Genomic DNA, 22,261 nt, shown 5'->3' on the forward strand with positions numbered 1-22,261 from the left:
GCCACCCACGGTTGTGGTGATATTGGTGACACCACCGCTGCTCTAGACGGGGATCCCGGGAGCGGTGACAGGGAGCAGCTTTATTGTTAGTTCTCCCCTCCGTGGGTAGGGGGTTGGTTGTCCCGGGGCCCGGTGATGGGGGTAGGGATGGATGGCAGGCGGGTTGCGGGGCCTGACGAGGTGCAGGGTCGCGGGGGCAGCGCTGTGCCGCACGGCACGGTGGTACTCACTCAGCCAATGATGAGGACACAGTTCTCGGTAAAACACACGGCTGGATGGACGGGTCCCACAGACGGCTGCGGTGTTGTTTCTCCCGGCAGGTTGATGGTGACTGCCTTTCCCTGCACCTATGTACGGTAGATGGTTCCAATGGGTTCCCACCGATAACCCGCTTCCCAGCTTGGTTATGGGCTGGAGGAGCCCCTTTTGCCCGCAGGCTCTGGCCCTGGGAAACGGTTGCCTTGGCGGTGGCGGTGTCTCCCTCACTTGGTTGGACTGTTGCCTTCTGTCGGGACTTGGCTGCTGGGAAACCCAGGAGGTTCCCTTCACTAACGAATTCGGCAAATTCACGGCGACTCCTAGCCTTGCCGGGGTCCGTAAGCCCCTGCCAGATGGTGCTGGCTTCTCCTTGCGTACCAGTCCGGTACCGCCGGGCCACCGCCCGTCCACGGTCCTTACGGTAGACTCCGATAGGCAACTCCTGCAGACGGTCACCACCGTCTGCCAACCTTGCTGTACCGCCCGGGCCACACACCCGGACCAACTTTAGTCTGCTCAGCTGCCACTTTCCTTCCTTCCACTTTCACTTCCCTAGCTGATCTCTCTGCTTTTCCCGCCTCCAGGACTGTGAACTCCTCGGTGGGTGGGGCCAACCACCTGGCCCACCCCCTGGTGTGGACATCAGCCCCTGGAGGAAGGCAACAAGGGTTTTAGTCTGATTTCGGTGTGCCTGACCGGGAGTGTGGGGTGTGTGGGTGTTGTGCTCTGTGGCCCCTGGCTTGTCCAGGGCGCCACACATAGTCATGTCGAGCCCAGACATATCACAAATGACCTGCCATCTCATATTTGTTAATCCAGTGTTAGAGTATAGGAATTTATGAATTCCCTTTCCTATTCTGTTTCATTCAATGATGCAGTTTTTTAGCATTTTTATTTATGTTAATATATGAAAGAAAAAAAATAGATGTGAAAAAGGTATGTTTTCTTTACCCAATGTTTGTTTAATTATATGCAGTAAATTTTAGTAGGAAACCTATTCAAACATATTCTTCACAATTCCTGTGTTAAACTATCGCCCCATATCACTTCTCCCCTATGCCTCAAAACTACTGGAACAGCATGTCCATCTCGAATTGTCCTCATACCTCTCTTCCTGCTCCCTCTTTGACTATCTACAATGTGGCTTTAGACCCCATCATTCCACTGAAACTGCCCTAACTAAAGTCTCTAATGACCTACTAACCGCCAAAGCCAAGAGACACTACTCTATCCTCCCCCTCCTGGACCTGTCCTCTGCCTTTGACACAGTAGACCATTACCTTCTACTACAAATTCTCTCATCTCTGGGCATCACAGACTTGGCCCTATCCTAGATCTCCTCATACTTAACCGACCAAACTTTCAGCATCTGCCACTCTCACACCACTTCCTCATCTCGCCCCCTATCTGGCGGAGTCCCCCAAGGTTCAGTTCTAGGACCCCTGCTGTTCTCAATCTACACGTTCGGAATGGAATGGCTCATAGAGTCCCATGGCTTTCAGTATCACCTCTACCATGATGATACACAGATCTACCTCTCTGGACCTGACATCACCTCCCTACTAACCAAAATCCCAAAATGTCTATCTGCTATTTCATCCTTTTTCTCTGCTCGATTCCTAAAACTGAACATGGACAAAACAGAATTCATTATCTTTCCTCCTCCTCACTCAACCCCCCACCTGACATATCCATCAATGTCAATGGCTGCTCACTTTCCCCAGTGCCACGTGCTCACTGCCTGGGAGTAATTCTAGACTCTGATCTCTCTTTCAAGCCACACATCCAGGCCCTCTCACCTCCTGCCACCTCCAACTTAAAAACATTTCCCGGATTTGTACATTCCTTTCCCAAGAAGCTGCAAAAACCCTAGTCCATGCCCTTATTATCTCCCGCCTGGATTATTACAACCTCCTGCTCTGTGGCCTCCCTTCTAACAGTCTCGCACCCCTACAATCTGTTCTAAACTATGCTGCCTGACTGATCCACCTGTCCCCCCGCTACTCCCTGACCTCTCCTCTCTGCCAATCCCTTCACTGGCCTCCCATTGCCAAACGACTCCAGTTCAAAACCCTAACCATGACCTACAAAGCCATCCACAACCTATCTCCTCCTTACATCTGTGACCTAGTCTCCCGGTACTTACCTGCACGTAACCTTCGATCCTCGCAAGATCTCCTTCTCTACTCCCCTCTCATTTCCTCTTCCCACCATTGCATCCAAGATTTCTCACGTGCCTCCCCTATACTCTAGAGGAATGCTCTGCCACAACACATCAGACTCTCGCCTACCTTGATAAGCTTCAAAAGGAACCTGATGACCCACCTCTTCCGACAAGCCTACAACCTACCGTAACCCTTAGTCTGATACAGCACCGCACGACCAGCTCTACCCTCACCTACTGTATCTTCACCCATCCCTCATACACTGTGAGCCCTTCGCGGGCAGGGACCTCTCTCATCCTGTACCTGTCTGTGCCTTGTATTGTTTATGATTATTGTACCTGTCCCTATTTTGTATACCCCTTTCACATGTAAAGCGCCATGTAATAAATGGTGCTATAATAATAATAATAATTATTATTATTATTATTAATAATAATAATAATAATAATAATAATAATAATTAGTATGGATGAAGTCTGAGAGGTCCACTGACTTTCCAACTGCTACTGTAGTGGATTGCAGGCAAGTTCCTTTTTTCTAATAAAGTGTTTTGATGTAACTTACTAATGCTGCAATCTTCCCAGGATAAACTTTAATCAAGCCACATTGCTATGCTAACGAGGAAGGACTAGCATATTTTATATTGTGGTACCCCACAAGGGGCAGTGTACACAAGTGGTAATTTTAAACTGACGCTGCATTGGGGATTCCGTTCAGACATTGAGTTTTTGCCTTATTTTTCCATGCGTTTTTACTCCAAAACAATGCAGTTATAAAGTCTCAGCAAAATGAATTACATTTCTGAAATCTCATGCACATGTTGCTTATTTTTTCTTTCTAGATTAAAATAATTAGTGTTTTTTCAAATCTTCAGCATGTCAATTCTTTAGGTGTTTTTCAGCATTTTCCACCCATTCAAATAAATGAAAAAATGCATGAAAAACGCATGTAAAAATGCTGCAAAAAGACAGATTTTACACAGCATTTTTCTTGAAAACACCTTGCAAAAAATAAAAAAACAGATGGGAACTGATCCCATTGTTTTCAATCAGATTGCTCCCATGTATCCAGTGCATCAGTTTTTGAGGTAAACCGGGCTATGCCAGTGCAGTTTTCTGATTAGGTTTGATATATTGAATTGCATAAGGTTTTGTGCCATGATTAAGTGTCCTATGCAGAATCGAAACGTGTAAACCTGTTTTTTCAGAGTCCTTATCCCACTATCTTTTTCACAAAAAACAGAGCCTGATGCAACACAGATATGTGAACCCAGTCTTAGTGATAATTACCTAGATACACACATAAATACAGTGACAGACTTTTCAATCAAGGGCAATAGGTTGAGAGAAGCAGCCAAGGACTCTCCTGTTGGACTAACCTCCAGCACAAGTCTCTTTTAGAGTATTGCAGAGTCAAAAGTATCTGTCTGAGATCATACAGCCAAGGTCTGATAAATGCTGCCTGTTGATGGGGCATCAAGCACCAGCTGTCAGTTTCAATTTAAAGCGCACCAATCACCAGGATTTCCTATATAACCTAAAGCCAGTGCTATACTGGCACTATCAGGCCGATTCTATACATACCTTTAGTTGTGAGATCGGATGTATAGGTTTTGAAACACAAGCAAGTATAGTTTGTAAGATAAACAGCTTTTTGATTGGCAGCAGCTGCCGATTAGCTAATAGCTGGGGTGGGTTTTGATAGTTATTCCGCCCCCCACCTGTTGTTCCTCCACTATCTTTTATTTATGCTAATTCCATTATAGAAGCGTTTTACTACTAGTTGTGGGTAAATTAAAGTGACTAGAAGGACCTTGCTGATGTCATACCCATGTGACCAGAAGGGGCGAGGCCTCAGCCAACAGAAAAATAATGTTGCTTCCTTGTATCAGCTGGTATCACGCGATCTGCTAAAATATACAGATGTATGAACAACCTCAAAAACTGTAGTTGGTACGAGTTCTATCCAAGAAAAACTCAAATAGAAGTTGTGCAAAGAAAACTGACAACTAAACAAAGCTCTTAGACTGGAAACTGAATTCTAGTTGTATTTATACCAGACTTTAGAAATCATCTATTTCAATGACAGCAAAGCTCATGCACACGACCATATTATGCAAATTGTATGAAGAAGTAATAGGGTAACGATAGAACATATTCTCCCTTAGATGTGATGCTTCATCACTGGTCAATTACAGATAATTATCGAATTTTACATTTGTAAATGCAAAACAGCTTCACCTCAGAGTTTAGATTGTTATAGGCAAAATGATGCCAACATTTCTAAGGGAAAAAAAAGAAACATTTTTGCCACCATTCTATTACCAGATTTAATCTTCCATGTAGTTATAATTTCATTATGAAAAGGGTTGTTCCCTCAAGTCAACCCATTTCACTGGAACAACTGTTTTAATGTTTCTGAACTGCTATTAACCTGCAGATATGGGGTTAATCTGCAGGTTAATAGCGTTTGCAACCTACCCAAAGCCTGCTGGGAGGAAATTAACTTTCTTCCTCCTGGCAGCATAACGGTTTCAGTCACTGGGGCGACACCGGTGCAGGATCAGTCACTGCTTTGTATATGGAGATCAATGGCTGTAGTCGTGCCCCCAGGACTGACTGACAGCTGGGTATAATGCAGAACAGCTGTCAGTCAGTGAAGGTGGCGGTGGTTACAGTTCTTAATCTCCATTGTGAGGCAGTGACAGGGGTAATATTTGAAGACCGCTATGTGTCCCCCAGAATGTGTCTGGAAACCCTCTGAGTTTGCTATAGCTATTACTGGGAGTATAGCACAAAGGGTAACAGGGAGACAGATCCCTCCTCCCAGTCCAGGTTTTGTAGCAATCCTCATGTCCGGCATTTTCATTTAAAATCATGCAGAGCACAGCAGGGTGTGTCTCAGTTGAGAGCCAGGCTTGGTGAAGCTAACACATGCCGTGTGAGCTGGGCTGGCTTTGTGTGGAGTGAACACAGGCCAAGAGTGTGAGCCTAGGAGAACCTTACACAGATCCCTGTGGTTAACGGGGTCCTAAGGTAACAAGACTTTTTGATGCAAAGAATTTGTCTATATGCACCGGCTGTGATCCGGAAGAGACTTTGACAGTGGGAAATTGGATCTATTTATGCTGCAACAATAAATAGACTGTTGGTGTGAACACGCTGCTGCCTCACTGCCTCACGTTTTTGCCCAAGCAACGCTGCTACCTCACATTATGGTGGAGAATGCGGGCACTGCAGCCTGGTTGCTAAGGGCAATGGCCTAAGAGGTACTTACCCGGGAGAAGAGGAAAAAAAAAAAAAAGGAATTGTTTTTTTTTTCACTGACTGTTTGCGGTGGATCGGCGAGTCCACGAAGCTTACAGGCGTTGCAGCCTGGTTGCTAGGGGCAACAACCCAGTTTTCACATGTTTATGATCAAGCCTGCAAAGTTACAGTTTAACTCAGCAGCCACCATGGAGGATCTTGTAAAGCAGCTGGCCCAGGCTAATGCTCAGCAGCAACAAACCAATGTCCAGCTCCAGCGGGCGTTCATTCAGCAACAGGAGACAAACAGCTTGTTGGCTAAGCAGCTTTCTGCTCTGCGAGAAGTGCTCCCAGCGGTAACTCCAGGTCATCCAGTCCTTCCTGCGGCCCAGGACAGAGTAAGGGCAGCACTTACGAGGATGAGTGCAGAGGATGACCCAGAAGCCTTTCTCTCCGTGTTTGAGAGGACTGCTGAGCGAGAGAAATTGTCTATCGACTGTTGGACTGATGTCGTGGCCCCGTTCTTGGTAGGTGAACCCCAAAAAGCCTACCTGGATCTCAGCATGGAGGATGCCAAGGACTATGGCACACTGAAAGGTGAGATCCTTGCACGAATGGGGGTTAACACTTATCTCCGGGCCCAACGAGTGAATCAGTGGTCCTTTGAGGAGGGAAAACCTGCACGCTCACAGGCCCATGTCTTACTGGACCTTGTAAAAAAATGGCTGCAGCCGGAGACCTTGAACCCCGGACAGATGATTGAGCGGGTGGTGATTGAACGGTTTGTGCGGACTTTGCCAGCCCCCATTCAACGGTGGGTGGGACAGGGGGACCCCGGTACCCTAGATCAGCTAGTGAATTTGGTGGAACGCTACACAGCTACCCAGGAGTTGGTCCGGGACTCTGCTTCACGGCGGGCACTCCGTAGGGATACGCCCCCTTCACAGTTGGTAAAAGACTCCTGTCCCTCCTCGGGTGCTGCCCCGTCTTCAGCCCTGGCAGAGAGTAAACCCCAGACTAAGGTCAGCAGGAGTCCCGGTTCCCCAAAGTCAGACACCCGAAACAGGGACACGTCTGCTGTTATGTGCTGGCGGTGCCATCAGCTCGGGCATGTGATGGCACAGTGCCCACTCACATCAGAACCCATGGACTGCCGGTACGCTCGCCGGGTATCAATGTATGCCCATACTGTTTGTACCGTAAGCACTGTTACTATGGGGGAGGAGCCCCATCTCTGCAAAGTACGTGTTAATGGCTATACAGCAGAGGCTTTGTTGGACTCAGGAAGTTTAGTGACTCTTGTACATGCCTCCTTGGTCTCCGGGGAAAACCCTACGGGACATAAAGTAGGGGTACTTTGTATTCATGGAGACCTACGTGAATACCCTATGGAAAGGGTCACCATTGCTACCTCGTGTGGAGAGGTACAACATGAAGTGGGGGTGATGAAAAGACTTCCATATGCTGTTATTTTGGGAAGAGACTTGCCCCTGTTCTGGACATTATGTGGGAGGCGACTTAGCCCTCCGAGGTGTATGATTGAACCAGGCCCTGAGACGGACGATCCCGACTCAGGGATACCTGCCGTAGGGGTCACCAGTATAGGGACAGAGTGTAACCCTGCCAGGTTCCCCCTAGAGGTAATGGCAGGAGAGGTTGAGCCACCCGAGGCAATCCCGGAGTTGAACGTGTCTCCAGATAATTTCGGAACAGCACAGCTCCGGGACCCCACATTGGCTCCTGGACGTGGAAATGTACAGGTAATTGATGGCGTACCCCAGCGGCCTGGTGCCAGGCTGGAAACTCCCTACATGGCTCTAAAGCGAGAGTTGCTCTATCGGGTTGATACAATCCGGGGGGAAATAGTGGAACAGTTGGTGGTCCCTCAGCCGTACCGCCGTCAGACCTTGGAATTGGCTCATAACCACCTAATGAGTGGGCACCTAGGTGAAGAGAAAACGCGGGAACGCATGTTTCAGCGGTTTTACTGGCCAGGGGTCGGCGCAGAAATTAAGAGGTTCTGTGAGTCCTGCCCAGTTTGTCAGTTGACCGCACCAACGCACCGTTTCCGTAGTCCTCTGATACCTTTACCCATTATAGAGGTGCTTTTTGAGCGGATTGCTATGGATCTGATCGGACCCATTGTAAAATCAGCCCGTGGTCACTAGCACATCCTGGTAGTGATGGATTACGCGACACGTTATCCGGAGGCCATTCCACTACGTCACACCTCGGCGAGGCTTATTGCTCGGGAGTTGTTTGCTATGTTCTGTCGCGTGGGGTTACCCAAAGAAATCCTGACCGATCAGGGCACTCCCTTTATGTCTAAAATTACAAAGGAACTGTGCAAACTCCTCCAGATCAAGCAGCTACGCACGTCGGTGTACCATCCCCAGACTGATGGTCTAGTGGAACGTTTTAATAAAACTCTAAAGGCTATGTTGAAAAAGGTGGTCTCCAAAGAGGGGAAAGATTGGGACATGTTATTGCCCTATTTAATGTTCGCTATCCGCGAGGTCCCACAATCTTCCACCGGGTTCTCGCCATTTGAGTTACTGTATGGCAGACATCCGCGGGGACTGCTGGATATAGTTAAGGAAACTTGGGAACAGGAGCCTACCCCTCACAAAAGCACAGTGGAATACGTTATGGGTATGCAGGATCGTATCACGGCAATAATGCCCATTGTTAAAGAGCATTTGCTGGATGCTCAGGCAGCCCAAAGTACTCAGTATAATAGAAAGGCCTCCATCAGGTCTTTTAAACCGGGAGATCGTGTCTTAGTCCTAATACCTACTGCAGAAAGTAAGTTCTTAGCCAAATGGCAAGGTCCCTATGAGATCCGGGAGAAAGTGGGGGAAGTAAACTATAAAGTGTATCAGCCAGGTAGAAGAAAACCAGAGCAAATCTACCATGTAAACCTGCTGAAGGCGTGGAAAGACAGGGAATGTATGGTGGCTGACGCAACGTTGGACCTAACCTTTTCAGGTGCCTTGACAACAACAAAGGAGGAGTCCCCTGATGATGAATTGGGAGTAAGGATAGGGGATTCTCTCTCAAAACAGCAGAGACGGGAGTCTCGGAGATTAGTGCAGCGGAATACGGATGTGTTCTCAAGCCTACCCGGCCGAACAACTGTAATCCACCATGATATTGTCACCGAGCCTCAAGTAAGGGTACGCCTGAGGCCATACCGGGTACCAGAGGCTCGTAGGCAAGCCATTGTGGAGGAGGTAAAAAAGATGCTCCAACTAGGGGTTATTGAAAAATCCACGAGCGAATGGGCCAGTCCCATTGTGCTGATCCCGAAACCAGACGGTTCTTTAAGATTCTGTAATGACTTCCGAAAGTTAAATGAGGTATCGAAGTTTGATATGTATCCCATGCCCAGGGTCGACGAGCTGATAGAGAGACTGGGACGGGCCCAGTACTTCACGACTCTCGATCTCACTAAAGGTTACTGGCAGGTGCCGCTGACAGAGGCGGCAAAAGAAAAGACCGCTTTTGTCACGCCAGGGGGGCTCTATCACTATGTCGTCTTGCCATTTGGTTTACATGGGGCTCCGGCCACGTTTCAGAGATTAATGGACATAGTGTTAGAACCCCATCAACCATATGCCTCCGCATATTTGGATGACATCATCATCTATAGCAGTGACTGGAGCACCCACTTATCTCAGGTACAAGCGGTAGTGGATTCGCTCAGAGCGGCTGGTCTGACGGCGAATCCAAGCAAATGTGCTATGGGTCTCAAAGAAGCCCGTTACTTGGGGTATGTGATAGGCCAAGGGGTTATCAAGCCACAAGTAAACAAAATCGAAGCCATTCAAAACTGGCCTCGTCCCCTTACCACAAAACAGGTAAGAGCCTTTCTGGGTATAATGGGGTATTACCGACGATTCATACCCAATTTTGCTGGACGGTTGGCGCCTTTGTCCGATCTTTTAAAAGGGAAGAAGTCGGTCATGGTCCACTGGAATACACAAGCAGAGGAAGCCTTTCAGGTGCTAAAGGTAGTCCTATGTGGTCAGCCTGTCCTTGTCAACCCTGACTTTCAAAAGGAGTATATAGTACAGGCAGATGCCTCTGAGGTGGGTCTGGGTGCGGTTCTGTCCCAGGAGGTAGATGGAGAAGAGCACCCGGTCACCTATTTGAGTAGAAAACTCACCCCGGCAGAGAAGAACTATAGCATAGTGGAGAAGGAGTGCCTGGCCATAAAATGGGCTCTGGAATCCCTACGCTACTACCTGCTGGGGCGACACTTTCGCCTGGTGACAGACCACTCCCCTTTGGTCTGGCTGAGGAATGCTAATGAGAGAAATGCTAGAGTCACCAGGTGGTTTCTCTCCTTGCAGAACTTTCACTTTTCTGTGGAACACCGGGCTGGTAGGTTGCAGGGCAATGCGGATGCCCTGTCCAGAGGTCCCTGTATGTTGGCAAAAGTTCAACCCCGCCCGTTTGAACTGAGGGGGGGGATATGTGAGGCAGTGACAGGGGTAATATTTGAAGACCGCTATGTGTCCCCCAGAATGTGTCTGGAAACCCTCTGAGTTTGCTATAGCTATTACTGGGAGTATAGCACAAAGGGTAACAGGGAGACAGATCCCTCCTCCCAGTCCAGGTTTTGTAGCAATCCTCATGTCCGGCATTTTCATTTAAAATCATGCAGAGCACAGCAGAGTGTGTCTCAGTTGAGAGCCAGGCTTGGTGAAGCTAACACATGCCGTGTGAGCTGGGCTGGCTCTGTGTGGAGTGAACACAGGCCAAGAGTGTGAGCCTAGGAGAACCTTACACAGATCCCTGTGGTTAACGGGGTCCTAAGGTAACAAGACTTTTTGATGCAAAGAATTTGTCTATATGCACCGGCTGTGATCCGGAAGAGACTTTGACAGTGGGAAATTGGATCTATTTATGCTGCAACAATAAATAGACTGTTGGTGTGAACACGCTGCTGCCTCACTGCCTCACGTTTTTGCCCAAGCAACGCTGCTACCTCACACCATACACAGAGCAGTGACTGAACCAGCACTGGCACTGCCTCAATGACTGAGACCCAAATGTTACCAGGAAAAATAAAGTTGATTTTGGCAGCGGGGTTGAACATGCCAGCACCAGGCAAGTTTCAAACCCCTTTAACCTGAAGCCTGCAGATTAGTATTGTTTTTTACACGTGACAGGTTCCTTTTAAGTTTGTAAATCTGTAGCAGGATGTGTCAAATTTAGCTTGTCTTGCCATACAAAGTTACTAGTGAGTTAATATTTATATTACAAAATTCAGTGGCTGACCAATTCTAGATGTGGGCTGTTCTACATTGTCCCTTAACTAGCAGTCATATCATAAACTTAGTGAAGTAATGAAAAAAATAATTAAAAATAAGTACTCTGTCAGGAGATGTTTTTGCTGCATGTGTCTAATGTCTATGTGTAGGCACCCTGTGGTTGTGATGTGCAGTGCAGTCTATCAAAGTTTTTGTTGGCATGTCATGATAAGGACAATAATGAATTTTTATGGTGAGAAATTGGAGACGTTAAAAAAAGCAGAAAGGTAAGAAATCGGATTGACACATCTGTATCGATGCAGAGAGAAAGCTTTGTGTCTATGTGAAGACACCCAATGGCCAAGATGTAAGTTGCAGTCTGTTGAAGATTTTGGTAGTATGGTACAATAAATTACTCTATTGAATTTTTGGATGAAAAATTGGAGTTCTTAACAAAATTTGCAGGTAATGACTGACACAAATTAGAGTCCTTAATCGAAAGGTAGAGATAGACACATCTATATATATAATTGCCTTATTCTGTCTGTCTGTCTGTCTGTCTGTCTGTCATGCTCCAAAATTGTGTCCTTACGGTGACACAAAGCTGATTGGCCGCTGGGCTCGCCATGGCCCCGCCCCCCCACACGGATTGGCCGCTCGCCCAGGCTGCGCCCCCACACGGATTGGCCAGCCGCTCGCCCAGGCTCCGCCCCCCTACAGATTGGCCTCTCGCCCCGGCACCCTGCAGGCATTGGCAACTCGCCCACGCCACGCCCCCCTCACGCAATGCATGCTAGCTCTGGCCCAAGCCCCCCCCCCGCCCATTCACCGAACTGACACGGTCACGGAACTACGACTCCCAGGTGAGTACTGTACTCCCCCCCCTAATGGGAGCCCACATCAGCGTACGCCGCCAACCCAGCCGACACTGACCCTCGCATTGCTGGCCTTGCTGCCGTATGCTGGTGTGGGCTCCCGTGCGAGCGGGGGACGGGATACGTTGGTTACCAGCTCATCAAGGTCCTGCAGCGGCGGAAGATCCACACGCACACACATAACAGCACACACACACACATACACACACATCAGATCACACTCACTCTCACAAACACCTCACACACACCTCACACACACATCGCATCCACACACTCACAGCATCCGGTGATATCGCTTGCTTCTCGGCCTCGATACTGTGCTGTGACCTTCCAGGACCTGACGGAGGATCACATGGCCAGAAGCATGTGGTATCTCCGGATGTTGTGAGTGTGAGCGCGTATGTGCGATATCGTTAGTGTCTGTGTGTGTGAGTGTATGCCATCGGGTGTGTGTGAGTGTATGCCATCGGGTGTGTGTGAGTGTATGCCATCGGGTGTGTGTGAGTGTATGCCATCGGGTGTGTGTGAGTGTATGCCATCGGGTGTGTGTGAGTGTATGACATCGGGTGTGTGTGAGTGTATGCCATCGGGTGTGTGTGAGTGTATGCCATCGGGTGTGTGTGAGTGTATGCCATCGGGTGTGTGAGTGTCGGCAGAGGAGCACGGCGTGCTGGAGGAGGCTGGGAGCAGAGAGGCTGATCTTGGGGAAGGCTGGGAGGGGGAGGCTGATGCTGGGGGAGACTGGGAGGGGAAGGCTGATGCTGAGGGAGGCTGGGAGGAAGGAGGCTGGGAGGAGAGAGGCTGATCCTGGGGAAGGCTGGGAAGAGGAGGCTGATGCTGAGGGAGGCTGGAAGGAGAGAGGCTGATGCTGGGGGAGGCTGGAAGGAGAGAGGCTGAGGCTGGGAGGAGAGAGGCTGATGCTGGGGAAGGCTGATGCTAAGGGAGGCTGGGAGGGGAAAGCTGATGCTGGGGAAGGCTGGGAGGACGGAGGCTGGGAGGAGAGAGGCTGATCCTGGGGAAGGCTGGGAGAGGGAGGCTGATGCTGAGGGAAGCTGGAAGGAGAGAGGCTGATGCTGGGGGAGGCTGGAAGGAGAGAGGCTGATGCTGGGGGAGGCTGGGAGGAGAGAGGCTGGGAGGAGAGAGGCTGATGCTGTGGAAGGCTGGGAGGAGAGAGGCTGATGCTGGGGACAGAGAGGAGAGGCTGATGCTGGGATGAGAGAGGCTGATGCTGGGAGGAGAGAGGCTGATGCTGGGGGAGGCTGGGAGGGGGAGGCTGATGCTGGGGGAGGCTGGGACGAGGGAGGCTGGGAGGAGAGAGGCTGATGCTAGGGGAGGCTGGAAGGAGAAAGGCTGATGCTGGTGGAGGCTGATGCTTAGGGAGGCTGATGCTGGGGGAGACTGGGAGGGGAAGGCTGATGCTGAGGGAGGCTGGGAGGGGGAGGCTGGGAGGAAGGAGGCTGGGAGGAGAGAGGCTGATCCTGGAGAAGGCTGGGAAGGGGAGGCTGATGCTGAGGGAGGCTGGAAGGAGAGAGGCTGATGCTGGGGGAGGCTGGAAGGAGAGAGGCTGAGGCTGGGAGGAGAGAGGCTGATGCTGGGGAAGGCTGATGCTGAGGGAGGCTGGGAGGGGAAAGCTGATGCTGGGGAAGGCTGGGAGGACGGAGGCTGGGAGGAGAGAGGCTGATCCTGGGGAAGGCTGGGAGAGGGAGGCTGATGCTGGGGGAGGCTGGAAGGAGAGAGGCTAATGCTGGGGGAGGCTGGAAGGAGAGAGGCTGATGCTGGGGGAGGCTGTGATGCTGGGGGAGGCTGGGAGGGGGAGGCTGATGCTGGGGGAGGCTGGGATGAGGGACGCTGGGAGGAGAGAGGCTGATGCTGGGGGAGGCTGATGCTGGGGGAGGCTGGAAGGAGAGAGGCTGATGCTGGTGGAGGCTGATGCTTGGGGAGGCTGATGCTGGGGGAGACTGGGAGGGTAAGGCTGATGCTGAGGGAGGCTGGGAGGGGGAGGCTGGGAGGAAGGAGGCTGGGAGGAGAGAGGCTGATCCTGGGGAAGACTGGGAAGGGGAGGCTGATGCTGAGGGAGGCTGGAAGGAGAGAGGCTGATGCTGGGGGAGGCTGGAAGGAGAGAGGCTGAGGCTGGGAGGAGAGAGGCTGATGCTGGGGAAGGCTGATGCTGAGGGAGGCTGGGAAGGGAAAGCTGATGCTGGAGAAGGCTGGGAGGACGGAGGCTGGGAGGAGAGAGGCTGATCCTGGGGAAGGCTGGGAAGGGGAGGCTGATGCTGAGGGAGGCTGGAAGGAGAGAGGCTGATGCTGGGGGAGGCTGGAAGGAGAGAGGCTGAGGCTGGGAGGAGAGAGGCTGATGCTGGGGAAGGCTGATGCTGAGGGAGGCTGGGACGGGAAAGCTGATGCTGGGGAAGGCTGGGAGGAAGGAGGCTGGGAGGAGAGAGGCTGATCCTGGGGAAGGCTGGGAAGGGAAGGCTGATGCTGAGGGAGGCTGGAAGGAGAGAGGCTGATGCTGGGGGAGGCTGGAATGAGAGAGGCTGAGGCTGGGAGGAGAGAGGCTGATGCTGGGGAAGGCTGATGCTGAGGGAGGCTGGGAGGGGAAAGCTGATGCTGGGGAAGGCTGGGAGGACGGAGGCTGGGAGGAGAGAGGCTGATCCTGGGGAAGTCTGGGAGAGGGAGGCTGATGCTGGGGGAGGCTGGAAGGAGAGAGGCTGATGCTGGGGGAGGCTGGAAGGAGAGAGGCTGATGCTGGGGACAGAGAGGCTGATGCTGGGGACAGAGAGGCTGATGCTGCGGGGAGAGAGGCTGATGCTGCGGGCAGAGAGGCTGATGCTGCGGGTAGAGAGGCTGATGCTGGCGCAGCATGGCGGATGGAGCACGTTTGGGAGTGCGCAGCATGGGAGATGGAGCACGATGGGGGGTGCGCAGCATAGGGGATGGAGCACGATGGGGAGTGCGCTGCATGGGGGATGGAGCACGATGGGGAGTGCGGAGTATGGCGGATGGAGCACGATGGGGAGTGCGCAGCATGGGGGATGGAGCACGTTTGGGAGTGCGCAGCATGGGGGATGGAGCACGTTTGGGAGTGCGCAGCATGGGGGATGGAGCACGAAAGGGAGTGCGCAGCATGGCGGATGGAGCACGTTTGGGAGTGCGCAGCATGGGGGATGGAGCACGATGGGGAGTGCGCTGCATGGCAGATGGAGCACGTTTGGGAGTGCGCAGGATGGGAGATGGAGCATGATGGGGGGTGCGCAGCATAGGGGATGGAGCACGATGGGGGGTGCGCAGCATAGGGGATGGAGCACGATGGGGAGTGCGCTGCATGGGGGATGGAGCACGATGGGAAGTGCACACCTCCCCCAACACACACACGCGCGCGCACTGCACAACACACCACACACACACACTGGGAACCACAAACAACTGCCCTACACAGACACCCACACACAGACAACGCTGCACACACAAATATACGCACATACCGCACAACACACACATTGCACAAAACATACCTCCCCCCAAAACACACCACACACACACAAACCGCGCAACACACACACAACGCTACAGACACACAGCGCTCCACAAACAACGCAACACACAAACAACACCGCTCTCACCCCCCATCACACCCAGACAACACCCAGAACATGTACAGCCCCTACACAAACACTTGGTAACTACACACAACAACATCTATATATATATATATATATATATATATATATATATATATATATATAAAACAAAAATCATACATGAACTACACAATACGTAAATTCTAGAATACCCGATGCATAGAATCGGGCCACCTTCTAGTCTATAATATTTGTGCATTTTTTTTTTGGCAACATGGGTGAGTAAGCCGCTCTTTTATAGAAGACAGACACTAAGAATGGCTTTGCATTGTTCTAATTCTACTGTAAAGTGTAAACATGTAAATATATTGTTATTGACCCAATATCCAGTATGAGACCAAGCATAGTCGAATGTAATTCTGCAGTGTTGGCTACTCTACTGGATGTGGGAGCCTAAGAGATGGAGCAGGAATGGTTTCTCATGAGCATCTAGAACACAGATGGCAGCCGGTCCATGCTGCTGTTTACACCAGAATCTGAAATGCTATAGATGTAGATATGCGGTTTATGTGCACAATCCTGCACTAAAGTACATTTTTTATTTAATTAATGATACTTTTTAGTGACTCATTTAGAAGTTCAGAAAAAGTTGACATCACAGTAAAACAATGGTTAAGTGTCGCCACCTTTAGGAGAGAAGTTATACTGCAATAAATAATCAACAATAAAGTTTGGAAAGTTTAGAGAATAGTTATTCATTTCTTTGGCCAGGTCTTCAAAATCTGTAAATAGGATGTTGGGAGCATTATGGGCACATTGTGGCTTTATGTTTATTTATGCCTTTTTGTCTAAAAGACTATATAACAATTGCACAACAGTAAGGAAAGTCTTCAAATCAATGGCTAAGGCCCCCTTCACACGGCTGTGAAAAATACTAACGTTTTGCATGGTCTGTAGTGCGTGTGTGTGTGTGTGTGTGTGTGTTTCTGGAGCTGAACTTGTGCTATCCATGGGACATCCGGATAGCACACGGACAGCATGAACTTATATACTTACCTGTTCCCTGTGCTGCATTCTCCAGCTTGCTGTTGCTTCCGAGTCTGCAGTCAGTGCAGTGAATATTCATGAGCATAATGAGTGGGCCCGGAACCAATAGCTGCGCCGGAGACAAGTATAAACTTTTTTTTTAAGTGACCTCTGCTTTCTCCGGTACATGTCACACTGTTGGATCACATCAGTGTGTGGTCCGTCTGACACCCGTGCTACCGGCAGAAAATGGACATGTTGCCATGTGGAGAACACGGACATGTGCGCTCCACATGGACACATGTGTGCTCCACATGGACACACAATCCATGTGAAAACACGGACGTGTGCACAAAATTATTGAATATAATGGGTCTACGTGTGTTCGTGTCTCCTATACTTGTGGAAATGGACACCACACATACTGGAAGCACGGACGTGTGAAGGAGGCCTATCAGAGAGTGGAAACTGCAAGTTGTTTAATCAAATACATTATCAAAGATATCCTCCTTGCAGTATTACAATTTAACTTTCACGTGATTATGTGCCTATGCATTGAATTATAGAAATATTAGACATCACTACCATGTGATTTTAAAGATGGCATCCATTCTGGACAATTCCTTTCTTGTTAAAGGGAACCTGTCAGGTCCCATATGCATTCTGAGCTATAAGCAGGGTGATGTGTGCCCTAGTAACCCCTTCCTATCCATCCCTGTGTTGTAATATTGTGGAATATGAAAGTATATAAAAAACGTTTTATTACTTACATGTTCCCTATCTAAATGATTAGCCCCATGGGCGTCGCATTGCCCTGTGGGCGTTTGCATGTTTTCTGTGGTATCATGCCCTTGTGGGCGTGATACCATGGATTTACATGTGCGACGTCACCATCAGCGTCTTCAGATCCCGCGCGTGCGCACTTACCATTCCAGCAGCCCTGTTAACTGGGTGCTCTCTTCTCTGCTTCATATGCGCTCTGTGCATGGTCCGAACCGCAGGAGTCTTCTGAGCATGCGCAGTGCGTGTCTGAAGCCGACAACCAAGCACCCAGATAACAAGACTGAGGAATGGTAAGCGCGCACACGCAGGATCTGAAGATGCTGATGGTGACGTCGCACATGTAAATCCATGCTATCACGTTCACTGGGGCATGATACCACGGAAAACATGCAAACACCAACAGGGTGATGTGATGCACATGGGGCTACAGCCTCTGATCATTTACATAGGGAATATGTAAGTAATAAAACGTTTTTATTACTTTCATATTCCACAATATTACAACAAAGGGATGGGTAGGAATGGGTTTCAAAGTCTGTGTCCGAGTTCAGGTGCTGTCCGTATGCTAACCACTCTATGGAGCGTCAGCATTCTTACCTCAGTGCAAGAAGAATGCAATCTCTGAAAAGCTCTTACTGAAGGATATACAATGTTTTCAGATGCCGTGGCTAACAAAAACAAAAACCATCTCCGTTCTCCCTCCCCTGGAAATGCTCTGTTTATGGCTCGCTCTATGTTGGCGGAGAGCCAAACCGCCCAATCATTGAATTCCATTATACTCGTTATCGAGTAAAGCCCATTAGTTCTTGACTTATATGGAGTTCAGGCTCCAGAATCAAGTTCAGGACAAGTCCAGGTCCCAACCTGAACTTTTAACTTAAGTCCAGCTGAACCCAGCGAACCCGACCTTCCATGGGTCCGCTCATCTCTACTTAAGAGTCCTTTGATATCTTTTAATGTGTAACTGAAAAGATATTAAAAAATTGCATCCTGTTTTCAATTAGCTATTAAAAGGTTTCAACCTTCTTAGGACTCTTAACTTTTAATATTTTCATATATTTTGGTGCATTATATTTCAGCTGCCTTTTATTTAATACTAGTATATGAAAATGGTAGTCTTGAAAAAGTCTGTGTTTATTTGGCACATGAACTTATTTCACGTAAGGCTGAGTTCACATGTCCTGCATGGCTGTAAAACTACTTCCAGGGCTGTTCATACTACTTCAGGGGCTCATTATCTTTCACACATATTCACTGCTTTCCCTGTTCACCAGCAGTTCTGGCATCTCTAATTGGTTGCAGTCAGACAGCACCCCCACCCTGTGTGACAGCATGTTTGACTGCTTTCAATCACAGACGCTGTGTACCTATAGTGTAAAAATAAATAAATAAAAAAATTGGCTTAGGGTTACACATATTATGATACTTAGCACAGAAAAAGCATACAGCTACAGCCCCAGTCGTGTACTTATCTTGGTTGTGTATCAAAATAAGAAGGACCACATTTTTTAAATAAATAATTTTAAAAAAATGGCGTGCGGTCCACCCAAATTTTTATATCCAGCCATGATAAAGCTGACAGTTGGGGGCTGGTATTCTCAAGCTGGGAAGGACTCATAGTTATTGCCTCCCCAGCCTAAAAATAGCAACTTGTAGCCATCCAAGTTTGTCACAGCCATTAGATGAGACAATCCTGGAACTTTAACGGGCTCATTCCGATTCCCTGGTGCCAAATCAACAGATTGGTACATTCTGCAAAAAAAAAAGAGCACCCTAGTAAGCTTGGGAACTCAAAAAGGCCTGGACAACCGCAAAAGACAACAGTGGAGAATGATCGCAGAATCCTTTCCATGATGAAGAAAAACTCCTTCACAATATCCACCCAAGTGAAGACCACTCTCCAGGAAGTAGGTGTTTCACTATCTAAATCTACCATGAAGGGAAGTCTTCATGAGAGCAAATACAGAGGGTTCACCTTAAGGTGCAAACCATTAATCAGCCTTAAAAATAGAAAGGCAATAGACTTTGCCAAAAAACATCTAAAGAAACTAAGATCAGCCTGTATCAAATTGATGGGAAGAAGAAGGTATGGAGAAGGCTTTGGAATGGCTCATGATTCAAAGCACACAGCATCCTTTGTAAAATATGGTGGAAGCAGTGTGATGGCCGGGAATGTGTCACAGTCGTCTACCTTTGACAGGCTCAAGCTCTGAGTCTCTTATTACCATCTGAGACTTTACAAGTTAGATGTGTTTTTTGTTTGCTTTTGGTATGCACGGAGTTAATGTCAGCTTTCTTGCTAGCAGCAAGCTCATTACCCATGCTCAGGTGTTTTGGCTGATAACCACTCCCAACCCGGATAAATACCCTCTGCTCCCAGCAGAGAGTGCCAGTTATTCAGAATTAATTCTGGAGCTTGGTCTTGTGTGGGAAGGAGGTGTTTGCTGCCACTGCTGCTGTCATCTTCAGTTGTTTGGTGTGGATGTACCCCGTTGTTTAGTTACCTTCCCCTTACCTTATTTACCCTCTATAAACCTTCAGGTAGTCCCCCTGGTGTTTGTTTTTGGGATGCATGAATTTTGTTGCCCCCCCCAGTCTGTGTTGTTTGTCGGTGGGGTTTTGTGACTACTGTCCTGGCCTGACTCTTGGGTGGTGGGTGTGGAGGGTGTTACATCAGGGTTTTGGACAGGAGCTAGGGACACACTAGGGGTGTAGACCTCACTACCAACGAGTGTACCTCTGGGTTGAGGGTCAGCTCAGGGTCCTACTTAGTCTGAGGGCCAGCTTAGGGGTCCCTATCCCAGCGTGACAGCATGCATGGCCTCCAATGGCACAGGTCATTAGTGTTTATTGTTGATGTGACTGAAGACAGAAGTGGCTGGATGAATTCTGAAGTGTACAGGACTATTATACTTTCTGCTCAGATTCAAACCAAATGCAGCAAGGTTAATTGGTCAGCACTTCACAGTACAGATGGACAATGACATAAAACATGCTGCAAAAGCAACCAAGGAGTTTTTTAGTGCAGAAGAAGTGGATTTTTTTGCAATGGCCAAGTCAATCCCCAGATCTCAACAGAATCAGACTACATTTCACATGATTATGACAAAACGTAAGGCAGAAAGACAATCAACAACTTAAGTCAACTGCAGTAAAAGTCTGGAAAGTATCACAAAGGAAGAAACCCATTGTTTGGTGACGTCCATGGCTTCCAGACTTCAGACAGTCATTGCCTGCAAAAGATTCTCCACAAAGTATTAAAGATAAACATTTTAGTTATGGTAAAGTTTACTTTTGAGCCCCTGAAATGATGAGGCTTTGTAAAACAATGGTTTCATGTCCTAAATGTTTCACAAGATATTTTTGTTCAACCCCTTTAATTAAACCAGTTCATGCTCCTTTAAAATCTCCTTTCAACTGCTGCTCAGCAATATTGCAAGATATGTACACAATATTCAATCAGTCTAAAGTTAGGTCCAGAAATATTTGGAAAGTGGCCAAATTTTCGTGATTTGGCATCCACATGCCACTATTTTTTATTTAAAGTGAAACAACTGAGATGTTTGATTAGCAGACATGTGCGTCAAACAGGCTCTGGTGGATTGGAGATCCACCTACACCTGTTAACCCCTTAGATTGCGCTATCAAACTCTGACAGCGTGATCTAATTTGCTCCGGCAGGGACCACACTATTCCCAGCCGCCTTCCGCAGCCCCATGTCGTGATCATGGGGCACTAATGTGTTGCCATGACAGCACGGGGTCAGATAATGACCCCTGTCACTGTTATGACTCACTTCCTGTGAATCCTGGCAGAGCGCCGCCATTCACAGGAGATCAGCATTTCCCCTGATCAGATCGATGCTGAAGCATCACTCTGATCAGCACAAGCAATCGGAGTGTACAGCCATAAAGTCCCCTAGGGGAACTAGTAAAATCAGTAAAAAAAAAAAAAAAGTTTTAAAAAATGGAAAATTACCAGGGGGTGAAGGGGTTAATAGTATAGCACACTGACTGACCCTTCATGTTTTTCAAAATAAAAAAAATCAGTCCAAAGATGATCCCTTTCAGACATTTCTGATCCGAGAGACAGTTATATGTGGAACACTGACTATAACTAACACTGGTGTTGTCAGAGGTAACACCTTTCTCCGTTTATTGAGATGAGTGATGTCTAATATATGTGTACAGTTATATGTTCACATTTAAAAAAAAAACTATTATTTTAAAAAAAGATTCAACACTTTAATGTGATAAAGTGATGTGATAAATGCTAGTGTGATGTATTGATGTGGTGTACTGATGTAAAATTTGACTAGTAAAAGAGATGGACAATTTGTGGAGTAGTCAATTAACTGTCTGGATTTTGGTTAATTTTTCATTGTAGTTTTTTTTAAAAAATCATCACCCCTTTCAGGAAAAGGGCTGCATAAGAAATTAAAAAACTGGGTAAAGTCAGTTGTAACAAACAAGTATGTCATGTCTGAATGATACTGATTTCAGATTTTTATTTTTTTTAAATATTGTGAAGTCTTACTGCTGGTTTCTAGTGCATTAAGGATAAAGAAAAAAAAAATCACTATAATTTAAAAGCAGCAGGAATACTTTCAGCTACACCATGACAGTGAAGACTCAAAGAAGATGAACGTTAGGCAGTAAATCTAAATTTTCTTGACAGAATCTACTTTAATATTAAATCTTAAAATACAACTTTATTGATTAATTTGTTAAAAGCAAACCATATCCCACAAGACAATAGATACACACAAAACATACAAGACAGAATATCTCGGATAGAATAACCCCCAATTAAATATAGTCAAATAGGGGTTACCCCAGTAGTTACGTTAATGGGCCACCAGCTAACAGGTCCCAAGAGGGGAACTGTTTACTACCTAACAATAGAGATATAATAGTTAAGTTACACGCACCATAGGGTTCAAGTGGTGCCCCCATTCCACGACGGCTGTCCCTCTGGATTGTACCTGATCTCCCTCAATAGATTATTAAACAGCCTCAGCTGGACTATGTATGCATTTCACAGTCCATAAAATATAATTCAAACAATACACTT

This window comes from Anomaloglossus baeobatrachus, chromosome 3, assembly GCF_048569485.1.
Source record: "Anomaloglossus baeobatrachus isolate aAnoBae1 chromosome 3, aAnoBae1.hap1, whole genome shotgun sequence".
Lineage (NCBI taxonomy): Eukaryota > Metazoa > Chordata > Amphibia > Anura > Aromobatidae > Anomaloglossus > Anomaloglossus baeobatrachus.